At 43.4% G+C, this 26366-nt stretch overlaps 1 protein-coding gene and 1 long non-coding RNA gene across 9 annotated transcripts in view; one reads left to right on the top strand and one right to left on the bottom strand.

The window, feature by feature from the left end:
- Nucleotides 1-2438, bottom strand: part of SEMA6A (semaphorin 6A) — a 126818-nt gene extending 124380 nt beyond the window's left edge. For 2 of the 8 annotated variants that reach the window (XM_070233216.1, XM_070233219.1), the window contains exon 1: nucleotides 631-726. The gene's annotated coding sequence lies outside the window, so the exon portion shown is untranslated. Of the gene's footprint in view, nucleotides 1-133; nucleotides 256-630; nucleotides 727-1505 lie in introns of those variants that run through there. The other 6 variants (XM_023617833.2, XM_023617830.2, XM_023617834.2 and 3 more) reach the window with 6 other exon arrangements.
- Nucleotides 1699-24813, top strand: LOC138917318 (uncharacterized). Its single transcript, XR_011425139.1, has 2 exons — nucleotides 1699-1833; nucleotides 21644-24813. It is a non-coding gene; the product is annotated as an uncharacterized lncRNA (long non-coding RNA).
- The last annotated feature ends 1553 nt before the right edge of the window (nucleotides 24814-26366 follow it).

Below are 26366 nucleotides of genomic sequence, written 5' to 3'. Positions count from 1 at the left end.
GACCACCAGCCTGGGGACGCCACTGTGCGCGAGCACCTAGCTCCTAGCCGCATCCTGGACCGTCCACCCGCTTCCCTCCGCGGCCGGTTTCCCGCGGTCTGCACACGCGGAGCCCCAATCCTGTCATGCCTACCGCCCATGGCTTTCAGGAAAACTTTCCAGAAGCGCCTGGTCGAGTGACCCCGTGCAGGAGAAGGAGGAGAAGGCGCCAGGCGCTGGGCGCAGGGGCGGCGAGGGAGCAGGAAAGACAGCAGAAGTCCTGTTTCCTTTCCCGACACCCAAGTCCGGGACTGCTCCCTGGCTCCCCCTGTACGGTTCGGGAGGAGGGAGCGGAGCTCAGGATCCTGCTTTGCACCATGTCCCACAGTGGGGAGCTGAGAAACAAGCGGAGAATCTGGAGAAGACACGCTTCCCACTCCAGCAGGGTCAAGCAGGGTGGGTGGGCACTGTCGAGCTTGCTACCGAGCGCCCCACCGCCCCCGAGGCAGCGCTCTAGGACGCAGCCCGTAGTTCGGACATTCAGAACCTGGGGTCGGGGAAGAGCCCTTGTCTGAGTAGAAAGGTTTGGGCCATCTCGTGCCAGGTTTTCCCACCCTTCCCCCTCCCGGGACACCTCCTTTCCAGAGGTACCTCATAGATTCTGGAGGAGAGTACAGGAGGCGCCAACCCCGGCGTGGCAGTCTCTGTGCTTGAGAGGGACGCAGCCACGACGGATGCTGTCCTCACAGCCCAGGAGGGAGCTGCGGCGAGGGATAGGACCCAGGGCGGGGGGCGCCGCGCCACACCGGGAGGAAGCCGCTCCCGGGCACTCGTTCGAGCAAACAAAGCCCGGAACCTCTGGTGCCAGCGGCCGCGGGAGACGAGATGTCACCAAATGGCAGGGCGCGCGGGTGCCAGGGCCATTACAAGTTTCTCGCACTCCACAGAGCCCACACCAGATCCCGCGCGGACAACAAAAGATTCTCTACGCTTCCCCCACGGTCTCCGTGGAACCCCTTCTCCCATCCCAGAACCCAAACCTGGTGCTGGGCGAAAACAGCGCTCTTCTACCCAACCTCCTCCAGTCCTCGAGGGCAGAACCCCATACCCTTCCCCTGCCTTCGCACCAGGACAGGGCTATTCCGAGAATCCCACCCTCTCGGGGCCTCTGCTCCCTTCTGGCCCGAAAGTGAGGACCGGCCCTGGGTCCTGCACACACATCCCCAAGCCAGGCAGCCATCCGCACGGTCGCGGTCCGGGGCGGCGCCGGGCGTGTGCGCAGCGCGGGTGGGGAAGCTCGCAACACGGAGCTCGGCGGTCTCTGGGGCGCAGGGCGGAGAGGAGCGGCAGGCAGGGCTTACGACTGCTCCCCCAGGGCGGGCCAACGCTCGGGAGACAGAGACACGAGACAAAATAAAACGCAGGCACTACAAAGCCGACAGCCCGTGCCGGCCGCGGCCGCGGGACCCGCAGGCTGGAGCCGAGTCGCCCGTGAGGTGGGGCGCGCCGAGCCGCCCCAGCCGTACCTTTTCGGTGCATCGACGGGCAGACGGCCGGGGCTCGGAGCGGGCTGGTACAGCGTGTATCCCATTTAGTAATCCATTATCGAGGGGATCTCTCCGGGCCGCGAGCTGTGCTCTCTCCTTTGCAAGCCTTTGTCATTCCTACATGTGTGCTTGTCTCTTTGGGGGTAACAGTCGCGGCGACTACTTTCTGGGATGCAAACGTGCTGTGTTCATCTCCAATGACAGACACAGAAGGGGAGAGGAAAAAAGAAGGAAAAAACCAACAAGGAAGGAGTAAATGTTCAAGAAACTCTTCTCCAAATCCAAATTCCACTTGGATTCCACTCCGGTGAGTCCCTTCGGTGGTGTCTGCGCCGATTAACAAGTCATTTCAGGGTGGGGGGCAGGGTGGGGGCTGGGGCAGGGGTGCACGCTGTAGCCCCGCTCAGCGCCCTGGCGCGCTATGCTGCGGGTGTGGAGATGCTGGCCGCTGCCGCTGCTCCTAAGCGGGCATCGCGGGCGGTCGGCCCCGCGGAGAAGCGTCGCTGCTGCGTCCCGAGCGCCTGGGCAGCCGAGTGCGCGGGGAGCGGAGTTGGCTGCAGCCTCACCCCTTGCCGCTCACTACTCGTCTTTCCCCGGAGAGGCCGTCGCTCCCGGGCGGAGCCAAGTCCCGGACTGGATTGCGCAGAGCGGACTCTCCTCCTGCAACCCCGCCTTCTTTGGCTGGCGTCTTCTCCGACCCAAAGGAGAGCTGTGGTGTATGTGTGTGAATGCGAGCGAGCGAGGCGGAGAGAGGGAGAACCTACGCGGTGTGGCTGCAGGTGGAGCCTTGGACCGACTGGCCAGCGAAGCTTCCTTCCTCCACGATTCCTGGCCCCGCCGCGCGCTCGGCGGCGGAGGTCCTCGCAGGGTCGACTCGGGCAGGAGCCCAGCCCTTGCCTCCCCCACCCTCGCATCTGCTGTAGCCAGGGGAAAAAAAAATCCCAAACAGCATTGCTGAGCCCTGCCAAATCAGAAAAATAAATAAAAATAGACGTAGTGCAGGAGCGAGTTACAAGAAAGGATTTGTTCATCGATTTTCTTAAATGGAAAAGTTTGAAAGGATGAGGGTAAGTAAACGGCGAGCCTTTCTAATTCTGATTACTGTATCAAGAGGTGGATTCCAGAAGTGATGGACGCTCTACGCACCCAGATGAATTGGATAGAAGCTGGTACGGTCAAAAATACCTTCGAAGATATGAAGACAGCTATTAGTAAACGCACATACAACACGTTAATAAAGCATGTTAAAGAAGCAAATAAACTGTAGTACGAAGAGTGGTGTTATTAACGACAGTGACGATCTGTTTTAAAACTTAGTGTGTAGACTGTTCTGAGAAATAAGTAAACTTCAGAAATGAGACGCAAACAATTCCAATGAATCCAACAGCTTCATGGAGGAAGTAAATCCAACTTCTTCCAAGGCGCTATTGTTATGATCACACGAAGAATGGCAGGCACAGCCTTCCTCCACCGCTTGAACTTTCAATCGCCTAAAAGCCTTGCAGTTATAGGCTAGTGCCAACTGGTCGGGCCACACTATGTACCCCTCCCCCGGCCGCTGCGCGCTCCCCGCCGCGCCCGCTCGCCCGGCAAACAACTGCGCACTGTGGCCGCTGCTCTCCAAGTGGGCTTCGCAGATGGTGTGGGCCATAGCCACAGCCTTTAAAGAAAGTACACTGGGCAGTTAAACAGTTCTCGAAGCAGTATTTTATGTTATAGGGTCAGCTGAGAAAAGCATTGGGCGGGCGATCTGGGTCTCAGTCGCCCTTAGGCCAAGTGCGCTTAAATAAATGCATTAGAAACTGTACCTGTTACCTAATTGGGGCTAGGGCCACTAATAAGTCCGTATTCTCTTTTTGGCCATTCCTGCTGGGAATCCAAGTTACGTACAGACATTTGTTCATGAGGGCTCACGAAGTGTAAATGCACACACGACAACGCCATATATATATATATACTCATGTATATAGATATACAGATATATATATATTTCTTTTTTTTCCCGCCCACAAATCACCTGGACAAGGTGGGGAGATGGGGAGAGTGGTAAGGCGAAAAAAAACCCAGTCTCCTTGCTGTTCTCCAGCGCTGCCAGCAGGGGCCGCCATCCCCACTTTCCCAAGCCAAGGCCCCTACGGATCCGGGGTGGCGGGGTGCGCGGCGCTCGGTGCGCGCGCAGCCCCCGCGACTCCGGGGCTGGCTGCGGGAGGGGGCTGGGACCTACGGGCGGCGGGCTTGGCTGCGCGCTCCCGCGGCTCGGGTGGGAGCTGGTTAGCGGACGTCCATCTCAAATCCGGTCGGGACCGGGGGAAGGGCTCTGGTGGGTCGCGACGGCCCGATCCTCGGCTGCGCTGTTTAACGCCCAGATTTAGGCTGGCGACGGCAGGGCCAGTGCGAGCCGGGTCCCTGAGCTCATCCGTGCGACCTGGCGCGGTCCCGCAGGTCGGGCCCAAGAGATCCCCGGGGTTCTCTGTCCGGCACCTCCACCCCGCCCGGGTCGCGGAGGCCCCTTCTTCGCTCTCTGCCGCCGATTTACATGCTAATTGTGTCTGGGAAAAGTTCTTTAATTGGCAGAATTAGGCAGAGCAAACGAATTGTTTCACAGGCTGAACCAAATTAATTCCGGGTTTAGCTTCTTCCCTTGGAGAAACAAACAATTAAGCTGTCTTGTTTGCTTTATGGATATATTGGAAATGCCCCACATCGAGTTTCAGGATATGTTTTTAAAAGGAAATTATTTTTCATTATTAATACTTGCATGTTTAATTTGCAGTAAGGCTGAGCCAAGAAGCAAAAGATTAAATTTACCTAATTTAAAATTATAGAATGCCAGAAGAAAAGTGTTTGAGTTAACTTTTGCTCGACTAAGAAATACTACCCGGAATCTTCCTGGCAATTACTAGATTGTAGAGTCTCACCGTCCAATTAGGCGCCCATCATCCTGACCAGGTGAGATTACCTTTCCACCTGCCAGGGGAGAGATGCTCCGAGAGCAGGAAGAAAAGCCAGCTGTGTCGCTCCTGAAGCCTGGGGGGAGCACCTGTGGGGAGGCTGTCATGAAACCTCACGATGTCATTTCTCCTTCTGTGCACCTCAGACTCATTTCCAGGAACCGACTTTAACTTTTCCATAAGACCGCTGCCCCTCCAAAGCCTTTGAAATCTGCCGTCTACCCTGTCCCTTCAGGAAAAGAAAGCCAGAGGGGGAGTTAAAAGGATCACAGAGAGAAGGAGAAGGAAATTTACACTGTTTTGTAGTTAAGTGGCATGAAGTGGAGTGAGGAGGGCCTTGGTCTCTGGAGGCCGATTGTGGTTATGTCATTTACTGGCTGGTGATCTTGCGCAAGTCGCTTCTCTCTCTGGAGCCCCAGTGGACACACCTGTCAATGGGGATTCATGGACTTCTCACTTCCCAGGAATTGTGTGAATTAAATGAGATGCTGAGTGTAGGGCCACGAGTCTAGGGGCTGGCACACACTGCTTAAAGGTTAACTAGCATCATAGTCATCTTTGTCATCTTCCACATCAGTCCTACTACCGCATTTTACAGGAGTCAGATGGAGGCACAGAGGAAAGACTCGGCTTGCTTTGTGTCAGTGCTGGGAACTACCCATAACAACTCCTCTTCAATAAATGCCTATAAGACAATGCCCGCCTTCCCTCACATCACCTGGAAAAGGTATGGAGGAAGATTAAATAAAAACTTGCCCAGGAACTGTTTAAAGACGACATCTAGCTATTTGATCAGAATCTCTGCTTTAAGACAAAAAGGAGTAAAGACCGTGGAAAAGGAAGAGTCTGCTGGTGCCTACGGCCATCTCCTTAAGAGTGTGACTTCCTGGGAGCCTGCGGGAGTATAGTTTGTACATTCAGGCCATTGTCAGTTATATCCAGGAAACCTCTCTGTATCTACAGTCCCTTCTCAGAAGATCCCTTTACCTCTTTGCCTTAAATTAGAGGTTTTAAAATTCATTTGCACATTAAAATTACTGGGGGACTTTTAAATGGCACAAATTCCCAGGCTCCAGAGATTTTCATTTTTCAGGCTGGGGTGGGACCTGGGCATGGGTATTTTTTTAAGCTCCCTAGATGTTTCTAGTGTGTAGCCAGGGATGAGAACCACTATCACAATGAGTCCTGGCTGTGTTCTAGAACACTGCTTTTCCCAGCCTTTTCTGGTAGGGCTGTTTCTTTTCCCTCTTGCCCATTTATCCCAGTGTTGGGAAGTGAGGTCAGTGTCCTTCTTGATTCTGGGACCATTTCTTCTCCCCTCAAAAACCCCCGGACCTTTGGAGGCTGTGCTCCACAAATTCATTGGTGCTGTCATCTGCAGATCTCATTGTACCCTGCTCTTCAAAGACTTAGCACCAGGCTTACTGTCCTCATCTGTCCCACACCTATCACCATTCATGGAAGTGTTAGCGTCCACCTAACCACTAACCCTCTGCTTTCTCGGTTTCTTGCCTTCCTCATCTACACTGTCTTTTTCCCTTACTCACCTCTGCCCCCACTCGGAGCTTCATGCTGGGCTGTATTATCAGAAAGGGTTCCATCACAATCACTAATTCTAACATCCCACTCTCCAGTTGCAACTTCCTCTCATTCTAGCTTGCGTGCCTACGCACCCCTCTGCACTCACTGATTTCATGAAGACTTCCAGGCCGTATGTCCTGCCCCTCTCTCTCCATCCATCCAGTTCGTTCATTCCCCTCTCTGTCCAGCATAGCTTCATAATAGCAATCTCTCTCTAGCAAATACTTTCAACTCCCTTGCTCCTCTATCTTTTACTGACACCCATCTGCCTAAATACCAGTCCTGAATTATATAAAATCAGCCTTCTCTGCTCTCGCATCAGGCAGCTGAAGCCTGCCGGAAAAAAAATTTGAAGCGCACATCTAGGCAGGTGGTACACTCAGTTATCAACCTCATTTGGACCCTCAACACTGCCTCTTCCCTTTCTCTTAATTAGTCTCTAACTTTCTCCCCTTAACCAGATGTTTAGCCCTCGGTGCCTCCCACTTCCCTGAAAACACAGTCTATCAGATGGGAACTTTTCGCTTCTGTACTCGTCATTTCCTACATATCTCCTTTTGTAGTGGAGGCAGTGTCCCTCCTCCAGTCTGAGACCAGTCTCTCCACCTGTTCTCAGATCGTTTACACATTCTCAGAAGTCCTGTCCTATTCTCTCCACCTCTTCTGCCTCGCCTGCATGTGTATGCTGTCTACATCAGCATGTAAACAAGCTTTAGTCTCTCTCATCTTACAAACAAGCCCCCCTTGGATCCTCTGTTTCTTTCATGCTACTTCTCTCCTCTCTTCCAAAGCCAAATGTCACCAAGGATTGTTGACAGTCTGCACTGCCACTTCCTCCTCTCCCACTGAGTCATTCCTGTCTGGCTTCGGTTCCCAGCACACCACTGACAAAGCTTTTGCTAAAGTCTATGATGACATCCGTGAGAGTAAATCCAGTGGACATTTTAAAGTTTTCATTTTATCTGAATTCTCAGCAATGATGAGCACGACCACTCCTTCCTCTGTGACGTGCTCTTTGCTTTTGACTTCTACAACACATGATTCCCTCCTGGTTCACTCCTACCTCTCTCCTTTTTTTAACGTTGCTTTTCTTTTGAGGAAATTGAAAGATACAGAAATTTTCAAAGAATAATATAATACCTCAATTTTCACCACCCAGAATTGACAATGTTACTATTTTGTCATATTTGTTTCCTGTCTTTATTTCAAGAAATAACGTGTGTGTAAAGCCTACCTTCCCTAGAATCAAGTCTTTCCCATTGCCCTCCACTTCTTCAGAGGTGACACTGTCATGAGTTTCCTGTATATCCTTATAGTTCATTTTCTATATTTTCACATGTACCATGTGTACCCAGAGCCAATGTATAGCAATGTTTTTGGTGTTTTTTCCCCCGAGTTAACATAAATAATACCCTCTTTACTCTTGTCCTCCAATTCATTCTCCAAATTGTAGCTAAAGTGATCTTTGAAAAATGCAGATCTGATCACATCACTGCCCTGCTTAAAACACTTTGGCATCCCCACACCCCTAGCCTTCAAGGCTGTGCGTGGTTCTTGCCACCTCTCTGGCCTCATCTCTCTGCCATGCTCCCATTACCTTCTTCCCTTTGTAACATCGCCGGCGTGGAAAGTTCCCTACAAGCCTGCCTGTGTGCTTCTGCCTGGAATGCTATCATCTCCCCCTTTCACCTCTTTACCTGGATAACTCCCACTCATCCTTCAAGTTTCAGCCCAAATGTCCCTTCCTCAAGAAAGACTTCCCTGATACATCAGAATACGTCATACCTCCTCCATTATATATTCCCAGTGTACTTTGCAAATTAGTCCATAAATCACAGCTAGAGTTAATTTTTGGTGAAATTTCTTGTCGAATGCTTCTCTTTGCTGTTAGACCAGAGCTCCTGGAGTCCTGGGACCACATCTCTTTTCTTTCTCTTGTATCTCTAGCACCTGGCAGAGAGTAAGGGCTCATACATAAAAGAGGGGATAAATTAGTAAAAGCAGTGAGTTCTTTTTCAAGGATTCAGTAGGAAAAGAAATAGATTGTTGGATGGGATAAGACCATTTAAAAAGGGAAAGAAAAAAAATAAAACACCAGGAAGTTATTTTGAGATTCCAGTTCTAAAGAGGAGCAAAATCTAGGCTTTCACCCAACATAGAACTTCTAATGTACGGTGTCTAATTTGTGTTTTGAATGAGGAAAAAAGATTTACAGATGTAAATGGTGAGTAAATACAACAATTACAAAACAAGATGCTTAAAAATAAGCTGCAATAGGAATATAAATATAACTCTAAAAGACCAGTGGAAGGAGATAAAATTGCAATTTGAATCCACTGGGAACAATGCAAGAGCATCTCTGAGGACCATTCTTCCAGCAAGCTGAATTGTGCTAACAGTGGTTTACTGTCTGCCCCTCCATGAACAGCCTCACGGGTGGGGCCCTCTCCCTGTGTAACAGTCATTCCAGTGTACCACGGTGAAGCCTGGGCCCCATTCACTTTCTGATATCAAATTATTGTTGGGGAAATTAAGAGAATGGTAGATTAGAAATAAAGGTAATGAATGAACAATAAATGTTAAGTAAACCAGAACTCCATTTTCCCCCCTCGAAAACTCTTTATGTTTAATTGAAGTCTTTAGTTATATAATACAGAGTAAAGGCTGTGTCTGACATTATTTTCATCTTTCAGTTCCAACATAATTTCTTTTAATTGCCCCTCCTACTAATGTTTAAACTTAAAAGCATCTACTTGATTATGAGTTTGTTTAAAAATGCAGTTACCTAAATGTGATTTATACTTTTCATAAGCAGATAAACCAGATGATTAAACACCACTTTGGAATTTGCTATTTGGCCAAAAGAATGGTGAAAAGTAAAATATACTTCTTTTATGAGAACTGTTTGCAAGGTCTTTGCTTCCGGGGAGTAGAAGCCCTGCTAGAAGAGAAAATGGTTCTGGCCCATGCTTAAATATCAAATTATGCTTCACTTCGTTCCAAATCTAGTTTTTAGATTATGTGAGAAAACACTGTACTAATATCAACTGAAAGACTTTTTCCAGGCTGTTTATGATGAATGTGTATTTAAGGGTAATTTTATAACCAGAGAAATGGAGACAACGGGGGATGTTTTGTTTGCTTTCACATCGAAACTTTAGAACAGAAGACAGCTGTTTTAAACATCTAAACTCAGGCTGGATAATTACGGACAATGAAAGTACTTTTAAAAAATGATATGCTTGCATCTCAAGTAGGATTTTAATGAAGTATGAAAAATAACGTTGCATATAAAATTATCCTCTGAAAACTCCCCTATATGTATAATTATAAAATATAAAGATGGTTTCCTAATGTCTTAACTCGACTTTGGATTTTGTACCTGGGCCAGTCTCTAGTTAATAATCCTTTAAAACACTGACGACACTTAACTAGCTAGATTTAAGAATCTTTTCAACTTTTAGGTTGAAATGAGCTTAAATATTACATTTTAAAATAAATAACACATTCTTTGGTAGTTCCCAGAAGTTTCAGATGATTCAGTAGTTACTAGTGCTTAATTTGTACTTCACCAAAATTTAAGACAAGTGGAACAATTGATGTCAGTTTCTTTGCGAAACCTCTTAAATACACCTTTATTCATAACCAGGCACTTATTAGTATAAAGTAGAATGTTACATTTTAACGTTTGAACTGAAAACCTGCACCCTTGTTTTCTTAAGAAATACGTGTCGTGGACTGCATCGTTAAGACTTTTATAAAAACACGCACATTGATTTCCTCATGGTTCCTCTCCCTTTGTTTCCATACCTCAGGGCAGTCGAATCATTTCCTTTCTGCAAATAGCCTCTTAAAGCCTTTTCTCGTTTAAGCAAACTTTAGAAAACCCCTAACTCTCGCTCCTCCTCACCGTTACTGTCCCCTTCTCTTCTCTACCCTCTGAAAAAAAATTGTGATCGTGGATTATGGATTTTTGCATTATTACAGCCCAAAGTTGACATTGTTTTGCTAGATTTCCTTACCTTAAGGAATTTTCCCTTTTTGCTTAATTCCTTAGTCAATACATTACTTTTTTCAGTTAGCTTTTTTTCTTTTCTGTAAACTGTTCGGCTATTTTTCTTACAAAACACACCATATAAACTGTAATAAGACTGTTGTATGACAGTATTAATTCACTCACTGTGGGGTGAGGTTAGCCTTATGCTCTTAGATTTGTACCAATGCATTATTGGATGACGGTGACTCAGATGCAATGGTACTTTTCTTATCACATTGTGTTTCTTGATCACATCACAATGTCATCCTTCAAGCCAAGCATCTTAGAGTTGTCCTTGTTCTCCCATTTGTCACATCCAATTCATCAGCAGATCCTGTTGGCTCTACCTTCAGAATATATGCAGAATCTAACCACTTCTCATTTCCACCATTACCACACTAGTCCAAGCACCACCATTTTCATCTGGAGTCTTCCAATAGCCTTATAACTGATCTCCTGGTTTCTGAACTTGCTGTATTCTGTACCCTACAATCTAGTCCCCAAATGGCAGCCAGAGTGAACCTTTAACTGTTGCAGTAAAATCCTGTCAGTCCTCTGCTCAAAACCATCCAATGATGTCTTTCTCATCTCCTTTGGAGGAAAAGCCAAAGCCCCTACTCTGTGACCTCCCCTCCCCTTCCACAGCCTCCTCTCATCTTCTGCCCTTTACTCACTCCACTCTCGCCTCACTGCCTTGTGCACATCCTACCTCAAGATCTTGTTTCCCCTCTTCCTGAAACACCGATTCCTCTGATCTCCACAGGGCTCATCCCTCACCTCCTTAAGGTCTTTGTTCAAATCAGACCTCCCTGACCACAGATTATGAAATTACAATTCCTAAATCTAGGGGGCTTCCTCCTGCTCCCTTACTCTGCTGCGTTGTACTCACAGCCCTATTGCCATCTGACCCTCTATGTGTGTACTGTTTGTTTAGTGTCTGTCTCCTGCCGCTCAGTCGTTAGCTTCATCAGGGCAGGAACTGACTTTCATTTAATACTATATTCCCCGCACTCAGCACAGGGCCTAGCACATTCTAGAAATGCAATAAATATTTGTTAAGTGAGTGAATAAATAAGCACAGCTTACCACATTTCATGTCAATCACATTAGGGCCACTCATGTATATACTATATGCTAGGTACCATTTAGAACAAAGTAAGTAGCTGTCTGTCAAGAAATGGCCCCCAATACAGGGTTCTCTTTAACAGTTTCTTTGTCTAATGTTACAGCAGGCAGAACATGGTTCGTTTTTTGTTTTGTTTTGTTTTTTTGAGGAGGATTAGCCCTGAGTTAACATCCACAGCCAATTCTCCTCTTTTTGCTGAGGAAGATTGGCCCTGAGCTACTATCTGTGCTCATCTTTCTTCGCTTTACATGTGTGATGCCTGCCACAGCATGGATTGATGAGCAGTGCCTAGGTCTGTGCCCGGGATCCCAACCGGCAAACCCTGGGCCTCCAAAGCAGAGAGTGTGAAATTAAGTGCTACACGACTGGGCAGGCCCACCTTTTTGTTTTTAATACGGTTTTCTTTGGGGCAGTGCCTGCTGTTTCATGGTGAGAGTAGGAATGGGTTTGCAGAGCTGGGAGGTTCTGAATCAGAAATGCCTGGGATGGATGATGAGGATTTTTCTTGCTACTTGCTGACTACTTCAGATGCTCACTTCCGAAGACCAAGAGGAAAAGGAGAGCTAACTCACATGATAACCTCCATGCGGGCCTCTGTATCAGCTCTGGCTGCCATAATGAAATATCCCAGGCTGGGTCTTTTAAACAAGGACATTCATTTTCTCATAAATCTGAAGGCTGGAAATCTAAGATCAGGGTTCTGGCTGTTGTGGTTTCTGGTGATCATTCTCTTCTTGGCTTGAAGATGCTGCCTTCTCCATGTGTCCCTGTGTCCTCGATACTTGCGAGAAGAGGGAGAGTGAGCTCTCTTGTGTCTCTTCTTATAGGGACACTAATCCTATCAGATCAAGGCCCCACTCTTCTGACCTCATTTAACCTTCATTACTTTCTTACTCCAAATACAGCCCCACTGGGGGTTTGGGCTTCAACCTATGAACTTAAGGGGGCAGACAAACATTCAGTCCCTAACAGCCTCCCTCCTAGGTTTAGCTGAATCCTGTGAAATCCCATGCCCATAGTTCTCCAGGTAGGCTGACATAGACGAGGGCCCGGACAGGCCATTTGGTTTGGGGCTTACATTCAGAAAAGTTCTCAAGTGGTCTGTTTTAACCTTTTCTTCAAATAATGTTCATACACACACACACAAACCACATCCATAAAAAATATTAAATGTAACACATGTATATATATATATATATATATATATATATAATACATAGAATATAATATACATAAAATATATCTAACATATAGAAAACCATTGTATTTTTATTTCACAAATTAAATATTTGCACAGTGCTTATGAGCCTGTTTTAGCACTTCTTCTCTTTTGGTATAAGGGAGCATCTAGTCTCTCTCAACATCAGAGGGACTGCCTTCTAGATTTGGGGCACTGCATCCACCATGTTTGCCATCCCTCTTGCTCTTGGTTATCATCCAAATCTTGGCCCTTCCTTCCAGGAATTCTTTCCTGTGTTTTCCTGTCCACACAGCTCTGTGCTGCTTCTCCCCTGACTGGATCTCTCATTCCTCTCCTCCTTTCCAAACCTCCGTTTATTGTCCTTGTCCCTTTGGGACTTCTCCAGAATGAACAATGACCCCCATATTCTCAAGATTTTCATTGACTAATCTTTCCACATCTGGTTCTCCCTAGTGTGGGATACAAAAGGCCCCTGGACATGTTCATGACCATTCTTGGGTGATGACGACTTCATCATTGTCAGGATAGAGCCAAAAACGTGCAAACTCTTCCCTAAACTGATCATCTCTCAGGATGGGCTTCTCAGGGGAGTGTTTGAATGAGGACCGAGGCCTGGGTTCTGTGAAATGAGGGCCTCTAGGGAGATAGAGTTCGGCACATGGGGAGACAGCATGTGTGGTAAAAGAACACAGAAGTGGGACCCAGGAGACCTTGGCAAGCCCAGTGACCCTGAGCCTTAGCTTTTTATCTGAGATTACATATCAGAAACCTTCTAGAAAAGTGCTTCTCGCCATGGGGAGCTCAGTCAATAAATATGGTTAACATGCTCTGGAAGCTTCGTGGGGGAGTAGGAGTGATGCAGGCCTGGAGCTGGGCTTCCAGGGTGGCTCTGAAAGGATCCATGACTGAGATTCACATTCCCTTGGAATGAAGCTGGGGCGTGGGGAACTGAGTGCTCTCCTCATCACACTGGCCACAAAGACGTTGCTCAACTTTCTTTGACAACGAATTTGGGACAAAGACTCTATTTTTGAAAAAACACACAGGAGAAAGTAGTGCTAATGGAAAAGAGAAGTGAATCTGAAAACATGCGAAGTTTTAAGAAGGACAAAAGTGGGACGTTATGTAAGCAGCTTCCTGCAGGGGTGAAAGCTTCGCTAACACAGTGCTGCTCATGCTGGAGACGATTCTAACAGCTTTATGGGTATTAACCCATTGAGTCTTTCAAGTGATTCTAATGTGTAAGTATTTTTTATTATCTTAATTCAACAGATGAGGCAAATGAGGCAAACAGATATTAAGAAAATGTGGCCAAAGTCTTGTAGGTGTGATGTGGCTGAGGCAGAATTCAAACCCAGGCCTTCGGCACCCAGCCACAGGCTGTGCTGGCAGTCAGGCAAAGGAAATGTGTGTGTTATATGCGTTTGGTTCCTTGTTTCAGCCCTTCTAAGAAACACGTGGACGTCCCGAACATCCTTGAGGCATGTGGTGTTTAATGCTTCTGCTCACTTAATAAAATAGAGTCTGGTTCAAAATGTGTGTAATGTTATGGCAAATCCTCCCCAACACAATTTCAGCAAATTGTTTAAATTTAAATGTGTGCTCATTCAACCGATAACCAAATTAGAGGAGAATCTTAGTTATAAAAAAGATAATGCAGGGATCGATAATTTGATTTTTAGAAAAGATGATTTGCTTTTGAGAGGCATCAGTGTTGAAGGAAGCTCTTGATTCAGGTTTAATGTTTAAGATTACTAATATGTCACAACCTATGTCTGTTGCTTGAAGAAGGAAGGTATCCTCAGTTCCCTTCTTACAAGTGTGTGGTCCTGTTCTTACAGAGAGTGTTGGGCATGGCTGTGTACATCAGCTGACTTTCGTCTTGAGCTGGCTCCAGAATCAGCGAGACACAAGAGCATTTTCGCTTCTTAGAGCTTGAGCTTCTAACAAAAAGAATCAACTCCCTATACTGGGATAGCTGGCTCTTCATTTGGAAAATAGTAAAGTTGGTTCCTACCTCACACCACTTTTGAAAATAAATTCCAGATAGATTAAAGATCTAAAAGTAAAAGAAAAACAAAATATAAGAGAGTTAAATGCGTATATAAGAGAACGCAATTATGATCTTGGGATGCAAAAGGCCTTCTTACGACAATAAAAACAAAACCTCTGAAGGCAAAAATTAGAAATTTTGACTATTTCCAAAAGAAAAACTTTGATAAGACAAAATATACTGTAAATAAAGTAAGAAGGTAGATGGCAGATTGGGAGAAAAATATTTGCAACTTAACTAACAGAAAAAGGATATAGCATATGCAAGGAGTCATGCAAATTGAATAAGACAATGGTAAACAATTTGATAGGAAAAAGCAGGCAAAACGCATAAAGAGGCAATTCTTAGGAGGGAGTGAAGTGGCCAATACATATCCCAGGAGATGCTCAATTTCACATTGATTAGGGAAATGCAAACTTAAACAGTAGGATAACATTCTTTTGTATGAATCAGACCAGGAAAGAATATTAAAGTTTGATAATAGAGGGCATAACTAGGGAAGAAGCATCTAGGTAGGGGAAGGAGGGGTGATGTTGTGGACTGAATGTTTGTGTTCCCCCAAATTCATGTGTTGAAGCCCTAACCCCTTGGCGTGGCTGTATTTGGAGTAAGGAAGTAATTAAGGTTAAATGAGGTCATGGGGCGGGGGCCTGATCTGATGAGATTAGTGTCCTTAATAAGATGAGACACCAGAGTGCTGGCGTTGTCTCTTTCTCTCTCTTTTCCCACCATGTGAGGACGCAGTGAGAAGGCAGCCATCCCAAGCCAGGAGGAGAATCCTCACCAGAAACCAAACCCTGTGGGAACTTGTTCGTGAACTTCCAGCCTCCAGAACTGTGAGAAAATAAATGTCTCTTTTGAAACCACCCAGTCTGTGGTATTTTGTTATGGGAGCCCGAGCTGACTAAGACAAGTATAAAAGGGGACTTTAACCTTAGCCGACAAGTTAGCCGTAATGGTCTAATATTTTACGTATTACTTATGTGATTAAAACATTAACTTTTTAAAGTCAATTTTCTCTTCCCTCTTCCCCTGTAACTGCCCTTTGTCCCTTTTCCTGTCCTTCCCCTGAATAATATTAATCCAGGCAGACATTTTTGTTCTGAACCTTCCAGCAAAACTTTCCAAAAGGACCTCGCTAAGATCAGGGGCCCTCACCACAAATTCTGCGGTAATACCGTAGAAGGACTTGAGGTTAGGTTACTGGAATAAGAGTGTGAATTCGTACGGGGATTTGTGGTCAGGGGAAATCACTTCCTCTTAGCCTGAGAGGAGAAGGTGCAAGGGAAAAAGTCACTTTCTCTCATCTTCTAATACTACATAATGTGCACAGGGTGTTTTAAATGTGTTACCTTAATATGGATGGTCAACATTTATTCTATTCTCACTACATGACAGGCACTCCCTGAATATTTTATATGCATTATCTCATTTAATCCTCACAAAACCCCCATGAGGAAATTGAGATAAACATTCTTAAATCATAGAATTTTCTTACTATATTTTATTTATTATAAAACAATATTATACCAACATGCAACAAATTTACAGACAGTTTTTCCTTTATCCTTCCCCATAAATACAAACATCATTTCCATTTTTAGGTGTTCCCTTCTAGGCTTCATCTACATGCTTACACATTTTTCTGTTGCCACTACAGGGTTATATAATTTTGTCCATACCTTATTTCATTTAGCATATCTGTTATATACTCTTCGTAACTGTCATTTTAATGGCTACTCAATATTTCATTCAGTTGTTATAATTTACTTATCTCTTCCTCTGTGGTTGACATCTAGGCCATTTCCAGTTTCTTGTTATTATAGATAATGTTGAATAAACATTTTCCTGCACATGATTTTTTAAACTTGTTAGTTCTCTAGATGACTTCTCAGAGGTATTACTAAGGGTCACATGATCCAAGCAATTTTTATTTCTATTGATCAAAATTGCTCAATACCTTTCCAAAGCCTTGTGCCAATTAACGAAGGTCCCAACAACATACAAATATACTGGGTTCATCACAGTATTGTTGGCATTGGCTAGCATCACTTCAAGGTTTTTGCTGATGTACAAACTTAAGGGGAGGTTCCTCTGCTCTGGTAAGACTACTTGGTTAGCTGATTGAAGACGGCAAAGACACAGAAAAGGATGGGGATTATTTTTCCCAGTTTAGCATCCATCTCCTTCCTCTAAGAACAGCACCTTGAGTTCCTCTGCTCTCTCAATCCACCTAGTTTGATGGGACCTCTGTGCCACCCTCAGATCCAGGAGATCAGCATGTGATCCAGGGTGGTCTCAGTCTCTCTCTCTCTGTCTCTGTTTCTCTGTCTCTCTCTCTCTCTCACACACACACACACACACACAAATACACAGAATGGATTCAACAAAAAGCAAGCAGAGCCAGGAGGAAAGAATGAGAGTGCATCCTGGTGACAGTGTGTGAGTCCCCAGATCCAGCTGGCTTGATGCCAGGTTACTCTTGGATTCAGGGCTGCTATGTGGAGTTGAGCAATTTGTGAACTTCAAAGGGTTCCCAGCCACAGGGGTAAATGGGGGCTGAAGTGCATTTTTTGCATCTGGGAGCAAGGCTGCCTCTACCTAGAGGAAGGGACATGTTTTGTTTTGTTTTCACACAAAGGCTCCCATTGCTTGCCAAGCCACATGCTCACTCAGGAGCCCTTTTTCCATTTCTCAGAAGAGGCTACGTGGGCTGCCAATAGCTTTGCAGTTATATGAACCAGTAAATCTCCCCTTATACTTAAGTCAATTTGAGGTCTGCTTCTGTCACTTGGAACCAAACTAATCCTGATTAATATATCAGATCAAAGGATTTTAAAACTAGGATAGACCTTAAAAATTCCTGAGTACCTGTGGATCCCCTACAGATGGAATGACTTGGGGAGTTTAGTAACTTGGTTAACATCATACCACTGTGTTAGTGGCAGGCCAGCACTAAAGGCTAGTTTCCAAGTGAGCATTCTTTGCAACATAATATACTGCACCTCTGCTTACTACCCATGATGCCATTTTATAAGCTTGGATTTGAGGGTCTGACTCTGCAGAGATGGCCCGTCTCCTCTCAGCTACTCTGCCTACCACATAGCGGCCCCCAAGTCAATGTTGGCCTCTTGGCTGTGACTTTGTGATCCAACTACCTACACTTCTCCATGGCATGAAGATCTGAAAAGTAAAACATAGGATGTGATTTGATAAATTTGTTACTATGTATAAAAAGTCAACTTGGAATGTGACAAAGTGCTATGAATACTATGACTAGGAAAATTAAACATCTGTACTCTTTAGCCTAAGATTTAAAGAAATAAATATATTCAGATATATTTGCAGCTATTATTTGGCTGTTTTAAATACTGGTAAATTTGTGTATGGTCTTTTCCCAGGCCTAAGCAGAAAATTCATCCCAGGTCCTCTCAGACTCACGGATAAGGTCTCAGAGGGAGATTCACCCTGGCCTGTGCCCTACTAAACGCTCAAAGGCGTTAGTATGTCTCTGATCACTACCCGTTTGCTTTATCATTTCCCCCTACTTCTTTTGATATTCCTGAATTTTATTTATCCTGGAGAATCTGTCTTCTCTATGCCTCTTAAAGCTGGAAAACGGAGGGAGATTTCAGCTTTTTGAGAAACACAAGGAAAGGCTGCACGATTTCTCTGGGTTTCTGTCAAAGCTTGTTATGGTCTCTTCCCAGACAGAAGAGAGTAATTTTCTTCCACCAGACAGCCTGTTTCCAACCCAAATTTGCCCTGTGACAATATAAAATCAGATTCCCTGCCAAATTCTATAGATGTCTTCTTGTTTTGAGGCCTGGTTTCTTTGACAATGACTTTTGAACAAATTACTTTTTAAAGAGTTAGGCCCCTTTCCTTCTGCTCCTTGTGAAACCTGTGAACAGAGCTCTCAAACTGGCTCCTCTTCTCGTTTGTGGGTGAAATGGTATCAGAGAAAGGTGTGGAATGGGTGCTATCAAAGGGGAGCTGCCCCTCCTCTCACCAGGGGCCAGACCCTGCCCCTAGGCTTGGATTCCATCTCCTTCTGCCTCTCAGGAACTTTCCATTATCCCTATGCACCTGTGTATTATGTTTTAATCATGCTCAAGTCTCACTCACCTAAAAAAGTCCTTTTCTTAATCCAAAATGCCCTACTAGCTATCACCTTGCCTTATTTCCTTCCCTTTTGTCCCTGAGTTCACTAAAGATTTGTCTGCACATACCATCCTAACTGCACGTACTTCCTAACTTTCACTGACTCTTCACATCATTCTATGTACGTGTCCTTCCCCACCTCTCCACAAAAACAGCTTTGGCTAAAGGCATTCGTTAGGGAAACAAATAGACATCCAGGTGGCTCAACCATGTAGACCCTCCCTGAGCACTCCATTATAATTTCCTTGCTGGTTTTTTCTCCTCCATTCAGTCTTTAAATGTTGGGATTAATTTGGGCTCTGTAATGGGCACCCCCAGCTTTCATTTGCCTCTATCTACATTCTTATTCGTTCCCATTATTTTAAGGACCATTCATATGTGATGACTCCTGGATATGCATCTTCAGTCTACGTCTCTGAGAATCAGATTCATATACTCAACTTCCTGTTTGACACTTCCATTTAGATGCCACATAAGCATTATGACCTAAACAGGACTTTGCTTTTCTCGCCAGACTCCACCCATGCTCATTCTTCTCCATCTCTCTTCAGACTAGAGACCCAGGGATAATTCTTGATTCCTCCTCATCCCTCAATTAATTCATCAGCAAATCTTGTCTGTCCTATCTCTGACATATGTCACGTCAGTTTCTTTTTTCTTTTCTGTTTCACTACCACCATCCCCATTGAAGCCTATCATTTCTCAATTCTTTCACTGCAACAGCCTCCTAACTGTTTTCCCTGAAACCTGTCTTGCTCCCCTCTAACCCAGTATTCCCCACTGCATCTTGAATAAAGTTACAAACTTCATCATATCACTCTGCTGCAGAAAACCATTTAATCATTTCCACTGACCTTAAATCCTTGCTATGATCTATAAGACTTGGCTAATCCTCTGGAATGTAAGTCTCATGAGGGTAGATATCTCTTCTATCTCATTCTCTATTTCATCCTCAGTGCTTCACATCATATGTAGCATATGGAAGGCATTTGATAAATATTTGTTGAAAAAATGAATAACAAACACTGTACCATACTGTGTGTGGTTATTTGTTTAATGTCAATTCTCCAAACTAGAATGTAAGCTCTGTGGAAATAGGAACCATGAATTTTCTTGTTCAACGCTTTATACCTAATACCTAGAAAAAGGGTCCATCATTAATATACAAGAATTAGAAATAACAGACTGGCTGTATACACAGTAATATACTTGTTGCTAAAAATATCGTGTTGAATGAAAGTGGTATGAAAGAAAACTAGATATATGACACAATGCCATTGAAAAAATAAAAAATACCAGCATGCAGAACAGCAATATACATTTTGTAAGAATACAAACAAAAAGGTACACATTAAACACATCAGAATGTCTGCTAATAGAGGGGAGGGATGGGCCTGGGAAATAAGATAAAATAGAAAAATAACTAAAGTAAGAGAGGACAGATGTTTGTTAAATGAATGATGACTGGATTCTGCAGGTGTATGAAACTCCAAAGCGAGGAAGTGTGAATTTCTAAGGAACAGCAAAACAGAGAACTGAAAAGTTTACAAAAGTCCTTTTGTTAGTTGGGGATTCCCTCCAAGGTTTTGAGAATAATGATGGATATTGCCTCTTATGGCCTGGTACTTTATAAAAGACAAAATTCCTTAGCACAGACAAAATAGAAAAATTCTGATTCCCATTAGCATTGAACATGCCAAATAAGAGTACAAAATTGTCTTCTGATTCCTAAAGGAAAAAAGTCCTCGAGGGGAAAATTCCATTGTTCTTTCCTTTTGTGCGGTGTAGTTAAGAATGGTCATGTTGCAATATTCTGAGAAAAGTGATTTGCAGATGTGCTTTTGCTGATCTCGAGGAAAGCTCTGTGCATGCCATCAAATTCTTCAAGCAAAATTTGTTTTCATTTGCTTTAATTAGGACAAATAAATATATGTTATGCAGCACTTTAAAGAGAAAAATGGATTATCACATCAAATTAATGAGGCTAACATGATAAGTGAGGCTCTATTGTCTTAGATTCAAAACCTTAGGCTCTGTACAACATAATGTAAAGATTTAGGCCCTGTAAAAATTTTCCAAGTTTATCTTGTGACAAACTTGTGCCTCAGCCTGAGCATGTAAGGCGTGTATTTTTCTGTTTGAGAATTATAGGCTGGTGATTCCACCAGGTAAAGCCCTGGTGGGGCGAAAATGAAATTTAAAAATGTAAACAATAATGAACAAAGAAAAGGTTAGAAGGCAAAGTTGCAATAAATCTCATTATAATTAAATTTAAATATTTTATCAAAGAGGGCCAACCTGTCACAGACACGTACACACTCACACTTTGTTGTACAAATTAGACAAATGTAATTCTGAAAACATTATACAACTGCAACTTTTCTTATAATGTTTACTATTTGGTAACTGCAGCTGGTTGCATAAATGATTATGAAATATTTATAAATTTGGGGGATTTGATTTCTAAACTTCATTAATGAATCTCACAAACCAATTTAATTGCAATGATAAACTTGACTTTAGCATCTGAATTACCACATCCTAGTTTTCTTGATCATCTTAACAGTTCCACAATCTTCATTCCCAAATAGAGGAAGGAGCAGATATTAATTGGGGGTCAGGTTTCATTTATAAAGTATGGCCAGGAGTGTTTTTATTTAGTTGCAATAATGAGTTTTATTTAGTTGCAAGTGGTTTGACTCACTAATAATAACTTCGGTTTCTTGACTACTCCTTACGTGTTGGACCCCGTCAGTCAGGATGGTCTATGCCATCAGTGTTTAAACTTCAGAGTACATCAGAATCACCTGGAGGGCTTGTTAAACCGTGGATTCCTGGGCTCCATCTCCAGATTTTCTGAGTTAGCAGGTGGGGGGGGGGGGGGGCGGGGGGGCGGGGTCTGAGAATTTGCATTTCTAACCAGTTCCCAGGTGATGTTGCAATAGAAAATAAACTCTAAAATCTCAATAGCTTAACCCAGCAAATATTTGTCTGTGCTTTCACAGAGTCCCATGTGAGAGGGCGGCCCTCCTCCAGCTTGTGGTTATGCTCTGTGCATACATGGCCTCCAAGGATGCAAGAAGCGCTGAACATCCTCAACCTGCCTGGAACGTGGACCCCTTGGCTCCCTGTCCACTGACTGAAACTGGAATTTAAATGTGTGGCTGTCTAGCTGCAGAGCTGGTGTGCTGTCCTCTTCAGAACACCACTCTGAACGTGCTGAAGTGGCTAATTCAGCTCAAGGGTTGGCATGGAGTAGACTGCCTAAGAAATTTATCCAACATCAATAGAATAGACCCACAATTGTGGGCTTGTGGCAGACTTCTTCCACAACTCCCATGCTATATATAGTTTGCAACGTGAGAGTCCCTCAAAGTAGAATGAAATAGCTTGTGTATGTTTACAGTGGTTTATGCTCCTGCAGTGGCTAGATATTTTGAGGAAAAGGATCCTGAAGAAGAGAAAGAGAAAGAGATATTTAGAGATGAAGCTTCTAGAAGATGGCAGAGAAAAGGTCATCACAAGTCATTACAGATTCATTTCTCAGTTAGAAATACTGAGTTGAGTCCGCCCAGCTCTTAATCTAGTCTGTCATTTTAAGAAACTGCCAGTCATGTACCTCCTTTCTCTCTCCCTCTTTCCTCAGCTTTACCTCACCATACAAAATACCTATTTTATGTTTTAAATACAAATCTTAATTGAGTGAACGAGAATGCAGTGATACCTGCATAGTCAAGCCGGCCCACACAGGTTATTTACTAGTTCTTCAATTCTAGATATAAGTTTACTTATTTCATACTTCTTTCATTGACCCTCAAAATTTGGTGGTTCACAGTCAGCCCTGATGGCCTAGCAGTTAAAGTTTGGCACACTCTGCTTTGATGGCCCAGGTTCAGTTCCCAGATGCAGAACCATGCCACTCGTCTGTCAGTAGCCATGCTGTGGCAACGGCTCACATAGAAGAACCAGAAGAACTTACAACTACCTAGAACTACGTACTGGGGCTTTAGGGGGGAAAAAGAAAGAAAAAAACAAAGGAGGGAGATTGGCAACAGATGTTGGCTTAGGGTGAATCTTCCCCTGCAAAAAACAAACAGACAAAAAACTTGGTGGTTCAGGAGCTAATGATTCTATTTGTGAATTGTGCAGTCTTTGCCTCTCTCACACCAGTTCACACCTCTCTTTTGGTTTTTTAAAGATTGGTACCTGAGCAAACATCTGTTGCCAATCTTCTTTTGTTGTTTCTTCTTCTCCCCAAAGCCCCCTGGTACAGAGTTGTATATTCTAGTTGTGAGAGCCTCTGGTTGTGCTATGTGGGGACACCACCTCAGGATGGCCTGACGAGCAGTGCCATGTCTGCACCCAGGATGGGAACCGGCGAAACCCCAGGGCACCTAACTGGAGCGTGTGAACTTAACCGCTTGGCCATGGGGCCAGCCCCTGTTATGCTTTTCAAAAGAACTTTTGAAAGAAGTTGGTATGTGAAAGAAGATAAAGCAAAACTTACTCCTCTCATCTACCTATCCATGCATGTTTGCATCTTCCTACAAGTTCTTGCAAGAGAATTAGTGGAAAAAGAGGTCTGAAATACTGGCTGAAAATTAAAATTTTCTGTGGATTTGCTTTACCCTTACACTGTGACTAATTGAGAATTTATAGTATCTATTCACCAATTCCACTAATTCTGTGGGTGAAATTTCATGTTGACTATTCTATACCACTTAAACTTGTGTCTACTTCTTTGAGGGAGGGTCTATAGCCATTTCTGATCTAATACAGTCACGTGTTGCTTAACAACACGGATATGGTCTGAGAAAGGCATCATTAGGTGATTTTGTCGTTGTGCAAACATCCTAGAGTGTACTCATATAAACCCAGGTGGTATAGCCTACTACTCCCCGAGGCTATGTGATAGAGCCTATTGCTCCTAGGCTACAAATCTATCCTAGATTCTGTAGGCAGTTGTAACACAGTGGTAAGTATTTGTTTATCTAAACATAGAAAATGTACAATAAAAATACGGATAAAAATGGTACAAATATATAGGGCACTTACCATGAATGGAGCTTGCAGGACTGGAAGTTATTCTGGGTGAGTCAGTGAGTGTTGGTGAGTGAATGTGAAGGCCCAGGACATTACTGTACACCACTGTAGACTCTATAAACACTGTACGTTTAGACTACACTAAATTACAGAAAAATATTTTTCTTTCTTCAATAATAAATTAACCTTAGCTTACTGTGATTTTTTTACTTTGTAAACTTTTTAATTTTTTTAAACTTTTTGACTCTTTTGTAATCACACTTAGCTTCAAACACAAACATATTGTATAGCTTTACAAAAATAAGAAATATCTTTATTTCTATAAGCTTTTTTCTACTTTTAAAATGTTTTATTTTTTCTTTTTACTTTTAAATTTTTTTGTTAAAAACTGGGACACAAACACACACCCTAGCCTAGGCCTACATAGAGTCAGGATTGTCAACATGGCAGTCCTCCATCTTCTGATCTTGTCCCACTGGAAGGTCTTCGGGGGCAATAACGTGCATGGAGCTGTCATCTCCTGTGATAACAATGCCTTCTTCTGGAATACCTCCTGAAGGACCTGCCTGAGGCTTTTCTTGAGGAGGTGTCACTCTTTTCAGAAATATGTCCATGGTGGTCTCCTTGGTTTGTTTCTTTTTTTCATCACAGATTTTCCTGTAAGCAGATAATGCACCATGAACATTCCTCTCTATTAATGAAAACCTTTCCTTGCTGGAGTTCACGTTTTCCAACTTTTTAAGGAACTTGTTGAGGTCTACAAAAGCTTCTGCTAAACACCTCACTGTGAATTTTCTTGGGAATTCTTTTTCTTCTCCTGCAGTTTCTGTTTCTCTCGCCTCTTTAGCTATGCAACATTGCGATGGCTATGTCACTAGGCGATAGGAATTTTTCAGCTCCATTGTAATCTTATGGGACCACCATCATATATGCAGTCCATTATTGACTGAGAATTATGCAGTGCATGACTGTACTCTTTTAGATAGTCTTTAAAAAGCGTTGTCTAAATATTTCAGGGAAATATAAGATATATGTATTCCATAGCATTTTATTTCACTTTGTTTACATGATAAATTTGGTGTGTTCAGGTCTGTATACTAGTCAAGTATTAATAAAATGGACACAATCCTAATATATGTCATTTAAAAAGAACCATTAAGATGGTAAGAAAAAATTAATTTAGTTGGGGGCTGGCCCCATGGTGTAGTGGTTAAGTTCGGGACACCCTGCTTTGGCAGTGTTGGTTCATGGGTTCTGATCCCGAGCACGGGCCGGCACGACTTGTCAGCCATGGGTAGCAGCAACCCATATACAAAATAGAGGAATATTGGCACAGATGTTAGCTCAGGGCGAATCTTCCTTGGTCAAAAAAAAAGAAATTTAGTATAGGATTTGTCCCTTTTTTGTCACAAAAGTAAAGTGAGCCATGTTCCAAAAAAAAGAAAAGACTGTGCATATCTTTTTCAAGAAGATGTCATTAAACTGCTGAAAATGAATATATCTATGTAGAAAGAATATTGAATTCTTGAAAATTGCTGCAAATAAATAGGTATATTTTAACTATATTTTGAAAATACAGTAATTAGGCATTAAGGAAAATCACTTTATTAAATGTTGGGATGTCTTTATCCATGATCAAAGTAGAACTCTTTTAAGAAGGGCACTTCTGCTTAATAAGTTTGGTTATGCCAAAGATAATTTGTCTGTAACAAAATTCTCTGTCAATGAGGCCAGAAAATGTGTATGTATGTTTTCCAGTGATCTAAATTTAAGGATATGTGGTTTACCAAACAGGGTCATTTCAAAAGGCAAGTCTAAAGAACAATGTATAGATCAAAATAAAGAAAAATGAAACATTTTGAAGTTAACAAAGACTAGGAGAAAGACTTTGTAGCACATTTAGCAAAGACTGAAATGATATCCAGAGTACAGTTTTTTTAAATGTCTATAAATCAAGCAGAAAAAGACCAAAAAGTAGAAAATTCAGTAAAGGTCATAAGCAGACAATTGTCAGAAGAAGTTCCAAAAGAATTAATAAGTACGTGAAAAAAAACTTCAACTTCACCCATGACCAAAGTTATGCAAATTGAAGCAAAAATGAGATGTCATTTATCATTCTTCAGAATTAAAAAAATGATATCGATGTTGGAGAAGGTGTGGACAAACAACATACCAATGGGGGGAGTATGAATTGGTACAGCCATTTTGGAAAACATTCTGAAAATATCTAATAAATTTAAATTTTTACATATGCTAACACTCAACATTTCCACTTCTGGCTGTTTTGCCCTGTGAAATTTCTCACACGTGTATAAGAAGGGGTGGAAGAATGTTCACAGCAGCATTTTTCTAATAGCAAAAACAAAACAACGGAAACAGTGTAAATGTCTGTAAATAGGGAAAAGGATGAATAAAATATGGCCTATTGAGATCCCAAAATACTAACAACGCAACGTGAATGAGCTATGCCCATACACATTGACGCAAATAGATCTTAAAAGAATACAGTACAGCACACATATCATAAGTAGAGAAAAACAGTATAAATTGAAGGGTGTTGCTGGGTATTGCCCAAGACACTAGGGGTTCCCATTCTTCCCAGCCTTCCCTGAATATCTCTTCACAGCAAACCACACCCCCACCCCCCAACCCCTCATCCACACCCCCTTTCCTGGATGGCTCCTA

Source organism: Equus caballus, chromosome 14 (assembly GCF_041296265.1).
Source record: "Equus caballus isolate H_3958 breed thoroughbred chromosome 14, TB-T2T, whole genome shotgun sequence".
NCBI classification, from domain to species: Eukaryota; Metazoa; Chordata; class Mammalia; order Perissodactyla; family Equidae; genus Equus; species Equus caballus.
This window is presented reverse-complemented; position numbering and strand designations above follow the sequence as displayed.